The sequence below is a fragment of the Vigna radiata genome, chromosome 6, assembly GCF_000741045.1.
Source record: "Vigna radiata var. radiata cultivar VC1973A chromosome 6, Vradiata_ver6, whole genome shotgun sequence".
Taxonomy (NCBI): domain Eukaryota; kingdom Viridiplantae; phylum Streptophyta; class Magnoliopsida; order Fabales; family Fabaceae; genus Vigna; species Vigna radiata.
The window spans coordinates 15185454-15200974 of record NC_028356.1 but is presented as its reverse complement, the minus strand read 5'-3'; positions in this window follow the sequence as shown (position 1 = coordinate 15200974).

The following is a 15521-nucleotide window of genomic DNA, read 5'->3' as shown; positions in this document are numbered from 1 at the left end:
AATTTCTTTAGTTCACTAACAAATTCAACACATTTCTTTACTTCACTAACAAATTCGACGCATTTCTGTAATTCACTAACAAATTCAACGAATTTCTCTTATTCACTAACTCATTCAACGAATTTCTTTAATTCACTACAAAATTCAACGCATTTCCTTAACTGACTAACAAATTCAATAAATTTCTTTAACTCACTAACAAAATTAACGAATTTCTTTAATTGACTAACAAATTCAACACATTTCTTTAATTCATTAACAAATGAAACTCATTTCTTTAATTCACTAACGAATTCGACGAATTTCTTTATTTCACTAACAAATTCAGCACATTTCTTTGATTCACTAACTAATTCAACGAATTTATTTAATTCACTAAAAAATTCAACGCATTTCTTTAACTCACTAAAAAATTCAACGAAAATCTTTAATTCACTAACAAATTCAACGAATTTCTTTAATTCGTTAACAAAGTCATTGAATTTCTTTTATTAACTAACAAATTCAACGAATTTCTTTGATTCACGCAAATGCAACGCATTTCTTTAATTCACTAACAAAATAAACTCATTTCTTTAATTCGCTAACAAATTCAACACATTTCTTTGAATCACTAACGAATTCAACACATTTCTTTGATTCACTAACTAATTAATGAATTTCTTTAATTCACTAAAAAATTGAACGCATTTCTTTAACTCACTAAAAAATTCAACGAATTTCTTTAGTTCACTAACAAATTCAACGAATTTCTTTAATTCGCTAACAAATTCAACGAATTTCTTTCATTAACTAACAAATTCAACGAATTTCTTTAATTCACTGAGAAGTGCAATACATTTCTTTAATTCGCTAACAAATTAAACTCATTTCTTTAATTCACTAACAAATTCAACGAATTTCTTTAATTCACTAACAAATATATCGGATTTCTTTAGTTCGCTAACAAATTCAACACATTTGTTTAATTCACTAACAAATTCAACGCATTTCTTTAATTCACTAACAAATTCAACGTATTTCTCTAATTCACTAACTAATTCAACGAATTTCTTTAATTCACTAAAAAATTCAACGCATTTCTTTAACTCACTAACAAATTCAATAAATTTCTTTAACTCACTAACAAAATTAACAAATTTCTTTAATTCACTAACAAATTCAACACATTTCTTTGATTCACCAACTAATTCAACGAATTTCTTTATGTCACTGAAAAATTCAACACATTTCTTTAACTCCCTAATAAATTCAACGAATTTCTTCAATTCACTAACAAATTCAACGAATTTCTTTAATGCACGCAAATGCAACGCATTTCTTTAATTCACTAACAAATTAAACTCATTTCTTTAATTCACTAAGAAATTCAACAAATTTCTTTAATTCCCTAACAAATATATCGAATTTTTTAGTTCACTAACAAATTCAATACATTTTTTTAATTCACTAACAAATTCAACGCATTTCCTTAATTTGTTCACAAATTGGCAAGTGTACCAAATCGTACAAGTAATATAAATGGTAAGACGAAGTATCGTTTTTCCCAAGAGACTCGTATGGCTTTCTCGTTCGCGTGAATTAAAATAATAAGACTTGAAAAATAAAATTTAATATATTGGATTTGAGGATAAAAATATTAACATGCAAAAATAAAGTTCATTCAATTGATAAACGAAAACAATGGATGGATGGATGTTGTTGGGTACTAGCAATTTCATCTATTCCACTCTCTCTTACACACTACCCTTGACTATTAGTTGATTGATTCAATTGTTATGCGACTTTCTTAGCCTCCCCTTAATCCGATCCCTCGGCGAAAAGGGCCTAATATTAACTACTGGCTTGCTATCCCTAGCCTCCCCTAGTAATTAATACCGCATTATAAACAGAAGTTATCGCAATTGATCGTCCTACCCCTATCCCTAGGTGGTATTGCAAAATCAAGAGATTACTCACCAGTTCATGTCATTACTGTACGTCCCCATATCAATAAAGACAAACATCAATATATCGAATGAGTTAAACGATAAAGGCCTTAAGCACAGATGATAACCCAACAATAATCAATCGAAACATATGGAGACCATATAAATAATCAATAGTTTCAATAAGAGAAAGTATCAAAAGATTATATTGTTTTCCCCAACAACTATAGGGTTTAGTTCACCATAGACATGGTGAAACTAGATGAAAAATGGAAGAAGAATGGAAGAACATCCAAGAGATCCTCTCCAGAGAGCAAAATTAGGTCTGGCCGTTCTCCCCTGTCAAAAGAATGACTCTGAATTCGTAATAGGGGTATTTATAGGTGAGGAGCGCGTCAAAAATAGGCCAGCGTGCCACCGCCGGGCGGTTTAAGTGTGCCGCCCGGCGGTTTCCCATAACCTGCCGCCACCGCCCAGCGGTTTCCCTCAGCGTCAAATGCCCTGTCTACTCCTCGTCCTGGACCGCCCGACGGTTTAAGTGTGTCGCTGGGTGGTACGTCGAATCTTCAAAACTTCGTTTTTCTGCTCTTTTCTTGAGTCAACGACCTGTATCTTCAACTCCACTCTTACTTTTCTCATTTATTGAGTTTTGCTTGATTCTAAGCTCATTCCAAGTAGTAAAGGGTGTAATTTGGTCCAAATTGACATATGAAAATAACTGTTTTTCAACCTTCATCATAATTCATTAACAAATTCAACGCATTTCTCTAATTCACTAACTAATTCAACGAATTTCTTTAATTCACTAAAAAATTCAATGCATTTCTTTAAATCACTAACAAATTCAATAAATTTCTTTAACTCACTAACAAAATTAACGAATTTCTTTAATTGACTAACAAATTCAACGCATTTCTTTAATTCACTAACAAATTAAACTCATTTCTTTAATTCACTAACAAATTCAACGAATTTCTTTTATTCACTAACAAATTCAACACATTTATTTGATTCACTAACTAATTCAAAAAATTTCTTTAATTCACTAAAAAATTCAACACATTTCTTTAACTCACTAACAAATTCAACGAATATCTTTAATTCATAAACAAATTCAACAAATTTCTCTAATTTGTTAACAAATTCAACGAATTTCTTTAATTCACACAAATGCAACGCATTTCTTTAATTCACTAACAAATTAAATTCATTTCTTTAATTCACTAACAAATTCAACAAATTTCTTTTATTCACTAAAAAATGTATCGAATTTCTTTAGTTCACTAACAAATTCAACACATTTCTTTACTTCACTAACAAATTGAACGCAATTCTTTAATTCACTAACAAATTCAACGCATTTCTCTAATTCACTAACTAATTCAACGAATTTCTTTAATTCACTAAAAAATTCAACGCATTTCTTTAACTCACAATGAAATTCAATAAATTTCTTTAACTCATTAACAAAATTAACGAATTTCTCTAATTGACTAACAAATTCAACGCATTTCTTTAATTCATTAACAAATGAAACTCATTTCTTTAATTCACTAACAAATTCAACACATTTCTTTGATTCACTAACTAATTTAACGAATTTCTTTAATTCACTAAAAAGTTCAACGTATTTCTTCAACTCACTAACAAATTCAACGAAAATCTCTAATTCACTAACAAATTCAACGAATTTCTTTCATTCGTTAGCAAAGTCAACGAATTTCTTTTATTAACTAACAAATTCAACGAATTTCTTTAATTTACGCAAATGCAACGCATTTCTTTAATTCACTAACAAATTAAACTCATTTCTCTAATTCACTAACAAATTCAACAAATTACTTTAACTCACTAACTAAATTAAACTCATTTCTTTAATTCACTAACCAATTCAACGAATTTCTTTCATTCACTAACAAATTCAACACATTTCTTTGATTCACTAACGAATTCAATGAATTTCTTTAATTTACTAAAAAATTCAACGCATTTCTTTAACTCACTAACAAATTAAACTAATTTTTTAATTCACTAACAAATTCCACGAATTTCTTTAATTCACTAACGAATTCAACACATTTCTTTGATTCACTAACTAATTCAACGAATTTCTTTAATTCCGTAAAACATTCAACGCATTTCTTTAACTCACTATCAAATTCAACGAATTTCTTTAATTCACTAACAAATTCAACGAATTTCTTTAATTCGTTAACAAATTCAACGAATTTCTTTTATTAACTAACAAATTCAACGAATTTCTTTAATTCACCCAAATGCAACGCATTTCTTTAATTCACTAACAAATTAAGCTCATTTCTTTAATTCACTAACAAATTCAACAAATTTCTTTAATTCACTAACAAATATATCGAATTTCTTTAGTTCACTAACAAATTCAACACATTTCTTTAATTCACTAACAAATTCAACGCATTTCTTTAATTCACTAACAAATTCAATGCATTTCTCTAATTCACTAACAAATTCAACGAATTTCTTTTATTCACTAACAAATTCAACGAATTTCTTTAATTCAATAACAAATTCAACTCATTTCTTTAATTCACTAACAACTTCAACGAGTAGATCTAGTAAATGTCATGACATGAATTTCTTATGATTTGCAACTTAGTCTTTATTTGAACTAAGTTTTTCTGTTTATTTGTGTTTTTATCTTCCAGTTACCACGTACATTGAGGCTACGATGACTTTGAATCTTCTGCGGGAAAGGAAAGGTTATTTTTATGTGGTACTGAATGATGTTCATATGCCAGACATGGATGGCTATAAGCTCCTTGAACATGTTAGGATGGAAATAGACCTTCCTCTAATTAGTAAGTGTTGTTCCCCTTGTCCTTAGAATAACAAGTGTCTTAGTGATGCTTAACATTTGGAAATATATTCTGCATTGTGTAGTGATGTCTGGTGATAATACAACAAGTGTTTTCATGAAGGGAATTAGACATGGGGCTTGTGATTATTTGATTAAGCTTGTACGTGAGGAACAATTGAGGAATATGTGGCAACATGTTAGGAAAATCTTGAATGAAAATAAAGAACATGATAATTCTAACAGCATGGAAGACAATGATTGGAATAAACGGGGAAATGATGATACTGAATGTACTTCTTCTATTGCTGACCTATTTTTATCTTAAGAATGTACGTTGGATCACTAAGAAATGAAGTTCTGGATGATTTTTCCAAATATTTTCAATTCCTAAAACTAATTCATTTAACATATGGTACTTAAACTGCACGTTATTCCAGCATAGCTTAAAATTATTCTGATAGTCGTTTTATTGGCTGCATGGCCAAAAACTTCATTCTATATTGAGACAAATGAAAATAGTTATGTCCGTTCTTATGTATATCCTTGTTATATGCAATTTTGATCAATCTATTTTTTACCATTTGCTTAGTGCATAACAATTCTATGTTGTTTTGGCCATTAGAGAAGAGCCTAGCTTTTTAATTGTTAATGAAGCTACCTATATATATGTTTGTAAAACACTAAATCCTATTGGTTAGAGATTCTATTTTGCTTGTCTTTTATTCTATTTCATTTACAATCTTTAAGAAATTGAAGTAACCAAGTTATATATTTAGACTCAGTCAGTTCTTTAAAATTTTGAACATTTAGTTGCATAGTGATGGCTTAATTTCTAAGATATATCTTTTCAGGTTTTGATAGACAAATTGGTTAAACCGTCAAATGCTATCATTGACTACAAGACAAGGTAAGTTGTTTGAATATCAGTCAATTTGCTTGAATAAGCTCACTATATAATATTGGAAATTAAAAATGCTATTGCTTAATAAATTCATGAGTTGATCTAATCAACACCCATATTATAATTTGAGTCCCTATTTTTAAATTTGAGCATCAGAGTTGAGGTTGCTAGTTTTTTAGCTTTCTTACTATGCTTATAGTCCACTCTTCTTGTTGAATTTGAAATATAGACTCATGTGGCAAAATATTTAAGTTGAGCCAATGATCTATACTGATTATCATGTATGGACTTTTACACAGAATTTGCTCTGTCTATACTCATGCACTCTTTTCTCATAATATGAATTTTTTCATTAGGCAAACTTTATGAGAAAATATAGTTTTGTTCAGGATGTAGTAATCTGTAGAATGACCTTCATGGTTGTGCCTTATCCTTTATTATTCTATACCTTAGTGTGATAAAATAATTTGTTCATTATAAAATTGTTCTAACTTAATTATTTTATTTGTAGATCTTTACTGATTCATCTCCAATGGAAGCTCTAGACATTGAAGACATTAGAACCAAGTGGACTTCTTTTATTTTAAGTGTTAGTAAATTGTAGAAACTTGACTACAATATAGTAGTGTAGGTTAATGTCATATTTGGAATTAATATATGGTTTGATGTACAAATTATGTATTAAATATTATTACAATATTTAATGTTTAAATGAATTTCATTATGTTAGTTTAATTATCTTAGTTTAATTGAATATGTTCTATATTGATTATAAATTGATTGATGGGATTATAATACAAGAAATTAATTGTAAATTAAATGAATATGTCAAATATAATAATGATTTTTTTTTACAAAACAAGTTTTTAATATAGGTGAACAATGTATGTAATAAAAGCTTATTTATGAAAAGTATATATTATGATAGGTGAACAATTACATGTCATAATATGTTCTACGATAGGTGAAAAAATCTTCGTTATAAAACGTTACATATTATGATAGGTAAATCTAGTTGCATCATAATAAATTCGCTATATTATGACTGATAAGTGAAAATCTGTCATATTACACTAGACCTATTATGATAGGTGACAAAAAATTAGTCATAATACACTGGACATATTATGATGGACTTTTCTGTCCGTCATAAAATACGCAGACCTATTATGATGCCCAAAACTATGATGTCAGATTATCCATCATAATAGGTCATTTTTACCCGTCATAATAATCGATTTTTGTACTAGTGCACATAAACAAAGTTTTTCATTAGCATAGGAAGCCTTGGATAAGGTAAAGTGGGTAGCAATATTTAATACTTGTACTACTATATTAATTAAAAGCTCTTTCACTTGTCTTTTTCATCAATGAGGCAGATGGAATAAAAAAAATGGTTTTACATGGTTTTTATTTTCTTAATTGTATGTGGAATACTATATCATTTATGCTAATAATTTTAGACTATGGTTATGAATATTAATGTGTTTTTAATATTTTAAAATTATTATTTTTTTCTTAAAATACTTTTTGCAATATCAAATTTTCAGTACAATTTTTAAAATGTTTTTTAAAAGTGAGAAATTTTTAAAATCCCATTTAAAAACATTTTTCAAAGGTATTCAAATTTCATCCAATTCAAAAAGTAGTTTTTTTTTTTCTTGTTAATTTAAATGAAAAAACAGTAGGACGCTGCAGAATAAATTTATTTTTAATATCATCAAAATTTAATAACAGTCTAACCATTACTTAAATATATATTTATAATCTCTAAAATATAGTTATTTTTTTTCTTATCCTTAATATTGTTCTTTGTCATCTAACGTTAGGATTTCTTGCTTTATTTGTAGTTATTTCATTCCTATAAATATTTAAAATTTTTCTTTATGCATAAATTATTTACCTTTCAATTTTAATGTTTTTTAAAAGGGACCATTTAAATTAATATATTAGTGAGAATTCATAGTGTACTTAGCATTAATTTAGAGATTGAATGAATTTCAGTTAGAAGAAAACGATTGCAATTAATTACAAATTAGGTTATCGTTTCTTTAGCAAATATGTCACATCTTAACATATTAATATTTATATAATATAGTGGCAGATTTAGTGTCCTTCCTTTTGCCACTGCTGAAACAATCAAGAGAAGAAAGTTAAATGTTTTTGGGCCATTAGTTCTGTGACTAATAACCACCTCATAATAAATCTATAAAATCGATGGCTATATTTCTTTTTCTTTTCTCCTTATAGTGTATGTGACAGAAAAATTTATCCAACTATAAATTGATAACCTAAGAAGAATGCATTATCTTTGGGAGACATTTTGAGAAATCCACAAATCCACGTGTAGCAATTCTACCAGTTTAATAAAGTTGAAAGCTCTGACATTAATTGCTTATAATTAAACCTTCAGTTAGGTAGTGGCTGGTGTAGTTCATATTTTGATTATACTGTTTGAACTTGAAGAAAGTTTGCATGATGCATGTGAAACAATCAGAGCAAAGACACTTGTTTCTTCAGCACTTGCACATGTAATTAACCTAGCAAACGTGGACTTGCATTACGCTTCCAACAATACAGAATTTAACTCACTCATGCATCTTGCATTTCAACATCTTAGATTAATTATTTAAATTGGTTTGTGACATTTCACAATCCCACATATCTACTAATGTATTCAACTGATTTAATTAGTATTTTAAAACACTTTGATAGAAGATACTAAAAGTGGAAGAACTGAAATTAAAAATTGAAAATAATATTAATTAGATTTATTCATTAAATTTATTGAATATCAAACATGATTTATAAGTTTTTTTAAATAAAATCTATCAAACGTGCATATTATTTTCCTTTGGTAATTTACATTTAAGATAGTCAATAACTTATTTTTCTCCATTGATTTTTAACAAAGTAGAGAGAAGTTGCGAGGAGAATATAAATGACTTTTATTCAAAAGCTTAAATTTGGTATATAATTTTTTGTAATAAATGTGGCGAAAGTCTAAATGACCTAATCCTTTAGGCTGTGCTAGATGGCTTAATATTAGCTAGTAAATTATTTATGAGTTTTGATGACAATATATTCTATGTATTTTAATTATTTGATTGAATATATGTGTTTTATAGCAATTGTCAGATGGTATAATAGACCATAATATATATATATATATATATACCGTATGGTCAGATGGTTGCACCACAAAGAGAGCAGTCGGCTTCGCCTGTTTTAACCCCTAAATTCAGAAAAGACAAAGGCATCTGACCAGTTATTAGTAAAGGTTGAACGTGTAGTTTGTTAAGACTCCGACAAATGTAACGAATCGTATCAAGTAATAATAAGTGGTAAGACCAATTATTGTTTCTCTAGAGACTCATTGGTCTAGACTTTCATGTGATTTGTTGATTATTTAAGACTTGAATAACGAAAATTGATGTTTAGAATGCAAAAACGAAAATTAAATATGCATGCAAGGGTTGATCAATTGACAGTTGAATGATATGGATGAATTGTGTTATTGGGGTTTCCGACTTATCTTAATCCACTCTCATATATTTAAGAATTCTACTTTTTTATTAATGTCAATGTCACTTTCTAATTTACCCTAATCCCAATGTCTTGGTGAAAAGAGCCTACTCTTAATTACTAGTTTACAATGTCTTGTCTCTCTAGCAATTGTTCATGTTGGTATCGGATACAATCTGTATCGTGGATAGAGTTGCGCAGCGGAATAAAATTTATAAGGAAAAAGCGTGTTTCGTCACAAATTAAGTTAAAATGGTCTGTTTTAAAAGGAAATTTTCTAACAAAAAAATTATCAAACAGTTGATGTGCATAAATCAGTAAAGAGTGTGAGGAGTAGAAAATTGACACATTGGATTTTAATACTGGTTCGATTGAAAAGAATTTACGTCCAGTTGTTAATCACTATAAAACGTGATTAACAGTTTCACTAAAAATCAGTTTTACAGATTTACAATAAAGTCAATAAATAGAAAGATAAACCTTCCTTTGACAAACGAACCAGAAGGGTGCTTCCTTCGACCAACGAATCGGAAGCGGGCAATCTGCACTTTCCTTTGACAAACGAACCGAAACAGCGTAGATAAAATCTTCCTTCGACAGACAAACCGAAAGATGACCACCTTGCCAACTCGAAGAGAACTGCTCCAACTATATATCGACACACGAAACGCGAGCTTCTCCTATTCATGAGACCAGGCAAAGCACTTGAACTAGCTTTTTAGAACTTCCTCAGACAAACTGTATTCTTAGAAAGCTCAAAGTTGTTTCTGAAGTCCTAAGAGCATCTATACATAAGCATCTAGTCCGAAGATGAAAAGTCATGTTACAACTGCTAGTAATAATCGATTATTGTAAGTTATAATCGATTATTCAAGTCCGTTACAGTGTTTTCAAAAAAGTGATAATCAATTATTCTGAAGGATAATCGATTATTTCAGGAACTTGGGCAGTTCTAACTTGGACCAATGATAATCGATTATTTGGAGTAATAGTATTTTATTCCAGAGCAACATGGCTTTTCACAAAGGATCAGGATAATCGATTATAGCTCCTCATAATCGATTAAATACGTAACTCAACCAAAAATACGAGATTTGCATATTAAAGATATTCCTAATACATTTATATTCTACAAAGTGCTTTTAAAGACAAGTTATAACATCTTTTTCAAGTCTATCTTCTTGAAGCATCATCAAAATCATTTAACTTCAATTTTACCAATGCTCCTCATTGGTAACAGTTCATGCATTACATTCGCACAAAAGCTTAAAGCTAATCGGCCCTCCTATCCCTATTTCTAGGTAATATTGCTCCCGAGAGAATTCCCCCATGTCTAGATTTACCCATATGTGTCCATAAAGATAAAATCAAAGATCACACTATTGAATGAATTAAACAAAGCATGCATAGAGAATAGAGGAAAAACTCTAACAATTAATGAAATAAAGCATATGAGTAAAACATTAATTCAATATATGAGAGTTTCAAAGGATTAAATCGTTTCTCCAACAACAACGAAGGTTTAGTTCACCATGGACATGGTGAAACTAGATCAAATTAATGAAAAGAATGTAAAGATAAACCCTAGAACATGTAGATTGGAGCTTCCGCATCCAAAATTCGCCTCTAAGGGGTGAAAAGTGTGTTTCTGTGTCTTCTCTGCCAAAAGATACATTCTTTAGGGCGTCTGGGTCTTTAAATACGTCATAAAAATAACAGAAAAATTGGCTTAGGCCCACGAAAATGGCACTTAGCACTACAGTATCGCTCAGCGGTGGGTGTAACACTCAGAATGACACCCATCGGTGCCTCTCAAGCGCAAAACAACGAAAAGCTGGTGAGAAAACTGACGTTTAGTGCCAAATTGGCGCTCAGCGCCACCTACGATACTGAAACTACACTCTGGTTGACTTTTCAACATTTTGGTTGACTGGTTGACTTTTCAGTATTTTGGTTGACTTTTCTTCACTGCAACTCCTTGATACTTCAACCCTTCTTTCAAATCATTGCAAAAACATACAAAATTTCCAAGTCAAAAAGGGTGCATTAAGTATCAAAATTAAGTATAAAAATTGTTGGGAAACTTCAGAGTTTTTAAAAATCAGAGTCTTTTTGCAATCTTTAAATCAAAGTAGAAAACTTTACAAACTTTCTTGAATCGCAAGTTATAGAAATTTGTTTGCAACGAAAAAGTAAAGTAGACTACGCAGATAATGGAGTCGACTGAAAGTAAAAGTGTAGGGATAGAGAATTCAAACACATGTTTTTATACTAGTTCGGCCTCAATGCCTACATCTAGTGTCCTTCCACTACCAGGAAGTAACTGCACTATAATGGTCAAGGTTTTCACAACAAGGATTTTATAGAAGACCTCCAAGTAAAAAATATAAGACACCTCTCTAATGCTCTAACCATAATATAGACAAACAACACAACAAGACTTGCAGCAAGATGTCCACTCTCCTACAATCTGCAACCCACTTTGAACAATCCTCAAAGTGCACCAGACTCCACAAGTCAAACCCTTGTAGTCACAATAGGTAACAACAATCACCACAATCACCACGAATGCCAAACAAGTTCTTATAATCAATCCAAAAGCACCTCAATTGTGCAGATTATGATCAGTAGTATGCGTTATCCACTTCTCCTTCAGAAACTCTTCCAAGAAAGATCTCAACCATCTTCTTGATGAGTTCTTGGAGCTCTAAAATCCAGAGAATCAATCTGAAACAAAATATGAAAATGTTAGTAATCCAAAAGTTCTCTGTAATTGATCAGGTCTCGTCTATTTATAGATTTTTATAAATCAGACGCTCTTGTAGTCGAATATGCAACTAATAGAGTCGACTACATTATAATAGTTATAACAGTTAAGACAAAATAGTTGCAAGTAGGTAGTTCAATCACAGATAATTTGGGCAAAATCATTCATGCTTTCAAAGTAATAACAATTATTCACAAGAAAACTCTAAAGCCCAATTCTCACACAGGTAAACTCTCAATCAAATTTTATCTTTAGCACCTGTTTCATACACTGTGAGCCATCACTCGTATATTATCACATCATGCATCATCTCAACATCAATCAATACATTATAGCATCACAAAGCAATACTCATAACAAAACACAACATAGTTGAATCAAAGTAGTTTAATTCATTCAAGCAGAGTACAATAACAAAACAACCAATTCAAAAGGAAATGTTCAAAAAACTAGGTTGCCTCCCAGTAAGCGCTTCTTTAACGTCACTAGCTTGACCCAATAAGTTCATGACAAATCTTTTATTGCGGTGTCATCTTTTCCTTCTACACACCCACTGGTTTTCAGTAGCTTTCTGTTCATCTTTTTGACTCTTCTGGAAATTGGAGATTCAATCTCTATTATTCCATCAGCTTTGAGTTGTTTCACAACCCATAGCTTTTTGTTTAATTTCTCAGGTAATTCGGGTCTCAATTCTTCATGTTTCTCCAGAAAATCTTGGTGAACACCTACTCCTTTATTGTCTTTTTCTTCTTCTTTCACCTGTGATAGAAAACACTTTTTACCTTTCTTACTTGGCTTTGCTACTTTTGTACTAGTCCCTGGTGCATCTTTACATGCAACTTTGGGACTATTCTTCTTCACTTTGATTTGTTGCTCAACATTGAAGACATTGAAAATCACCTCCTCTTCTTGGTCTTTAAGTGTTATTGTTCCATCATCAACATTAATGATCACCTTGGCCGTCTTCATGAATGGCCTTCCAAGAATAATAGGGATCTCCAAATTTTCCTCCATCTCCAGCAGCACAAAGTCCACAAGGAACCTAAGCTTTTTAGTTTGAACCATCACATCTTCCACCACACCATAGGGCCTTTTGGTGGATCCGTCTGCCATAAAAAGAGATATCCTTGTCGTCTTGACTTCAACACCACTAATCTTTTCAAGAAACGTTAAGGGCATGAAATTGATATTGGACCCTAAATCGATTAGGGCCTTCCCTATTTTGTGGCTCCCAATAGTGCAAGGAATAATGAAACTTCCTAGATCTTTAACCTTAAGAGAGTCTTCTGCAAGATCACACTACAATCCCCTTGTACTCAATTGTGTCTTCCTCTAGATATTTCTTTCTTTTGAGGAGTTTCTTAAAAACCTTGGCATATTCAGGGGTTTGTTGCAATGCCTCAGTCACATGATATTTTATCCCCAATTTCTTGAAGATTTCATTAAAAGTCCCTGGTTGCATGTCTTTTTCTTTCATGGAACACTCCTTAGGGTGGTGAAAATTTTTCTTATTTTTTTATTTTTTTTATGTTTTTCTTTTTTCTCTCAACCTCTTCTGCCTCTTTTTTCCTCTTTTCTTTTTCTATTTTTTCTTTTTTCTCAATCTCACTTTTTCTCTCTTCTTTTTCCTTTTTCTCTCTCAACTCAATTTTTTCTTTTCTCTCTTTTTCTTTCTCTTTTTCCCTTTCATATTTTACACTCACAATAGCTTTGCATTCTTCCTTGGGGTTAACTTCAGTATTAGCCTCAAAACTTTTGATAGGTATCTCCTCCAACTTCTTGGCTATTTAACCAATTGATAACGGTTGAAATACAGTTATTTTTATACTTAAATTTGACACTAAACACACCCTTTATGACTTAGAAACTAGCTTGAAATCATGGTTTTTGCTTAAGTTAGAGAATAAGAGAGTTGAAGGCAGTATTCTTGGTATTATGCTTGGTTTTCCTTGTTTTAGCAACATGAATTGGATGAAAAAAGTTGAAGTAGTAAGGAGTTGGACTCAAGAGAAGAAGGAAAAGTGCTTAAAAGAAGAATCATAGATGGCACTGAGTGTCAATTCCACTGTTGAGCAGCAACCTCGTTGTGGAGTTCTCTCGACGACGCTTAAGTGCCAATGCTGAGGGGAAAAACAGGTGCCGCAACCACCACTGAGCGCCACTTTTACCGCTGTTGGGGCAAATCGGCAAGTGTACTGAGTCGCACAAGTAATATAAAATGGTAAGACCAAGTATCGTATCCTAGAGAACTCTCGGCGCTGAACAGTTGTGTGAAAACAAGATTAATTAAGACTTAAAAATAAGAGATCATGGTTTGTTTTGCAAAGAAAATAAAATAAAACAAAGTAAAAGTGATCAATGGCAAAAGACAACAGAGATGAATGGAGGTTGATTAATATGAGATTGCTATGTTGTTCGGGTTAGATTTCACCAAGTTCCCTCTCATGTATATAAGAATTCTTCTTTATTCATTAATGCCAACGTCCCTCACTAAAATACTTAAACCTGATCCCTCGGTCAATATGCCTGTCCCTAATTACCAGTTCATACAATTCCTAGCAATCCCAGTAAAAAGATGTGAAGATCAAGAGGTTAAGACGACCAAAGACTCATACCCTCATCCCTGAGCAATATAACCCTTTAGGAATAATTTAACAAGGACCTGAATTATAAGGAACCTCTCGGCACTCATGCAAGTCACAGATCATGCCATTGTATAAGCAAGCATTAAGAACAAATAAATTACTCTAGCAATTAATGAAATAAAGCATATGGAATTAAGAACAAATTCAAATACATGAGAGTTTACAAGGTTACATCATTCCCCCAACAACAAATAGAGTTTAGTTCCACATAAACATGGTGGAACCCAATGAACAATGGAAGAAAGAAAGAATGAAAAGACTAGAAATTTGGGTAGGAGTGTATTGCTATGCTTGCTCTTGCCAGGGTTGCAAAACCTAGAGCCCTAGGATCCTTTAAATAATGCCAGAAGTGTCCCAAATTGCGGCCCAGTCCAAAAGAATCAAATCAGAGCAGAAGTAGGGTCCGGTCCTGGTCAAATCACGCTCAAGCGTCGCTGGGAGCTCGCCCAAGCGTGAATCAAGGTTCATGTGGCGCTTGGGCGCCAGTTTTCCTCGCCCGGGCGACCAGCGGTGATGTTCCTCTCGCAATTTTTGCGTTCTTCTCGCTTGGTGCTTGCCTGGGCTTCGGGTTTTCTCCCTTCTTGGTGCCTTTTTGACCCATTTTGAGTTTCGCCTTCATGGCTTTTCACTTCTTCTTCCATTCTCTCTTCAGTCTCTGTCAAGACAATGGGAATTTGTTAGAAAACAGTTAAAATCAACCTCAACTCTCTTATTCACACAATTTACTGAAAACATATGAGTTCAAGCAAGTTTCTAAGTCAAAAAGGTTGCTTTTAGTATCAAAATCATATAGCAAATAATGGTATTTTAAACCGTTATCAACCGCTGAGTGCCACTTTTACCATTGAGCTTCAGCCTCTTAAGTGAGTTCACTACCACGCGCTTGGGCCTCAATGCTGAGCGATATTTCTTAGTGTCG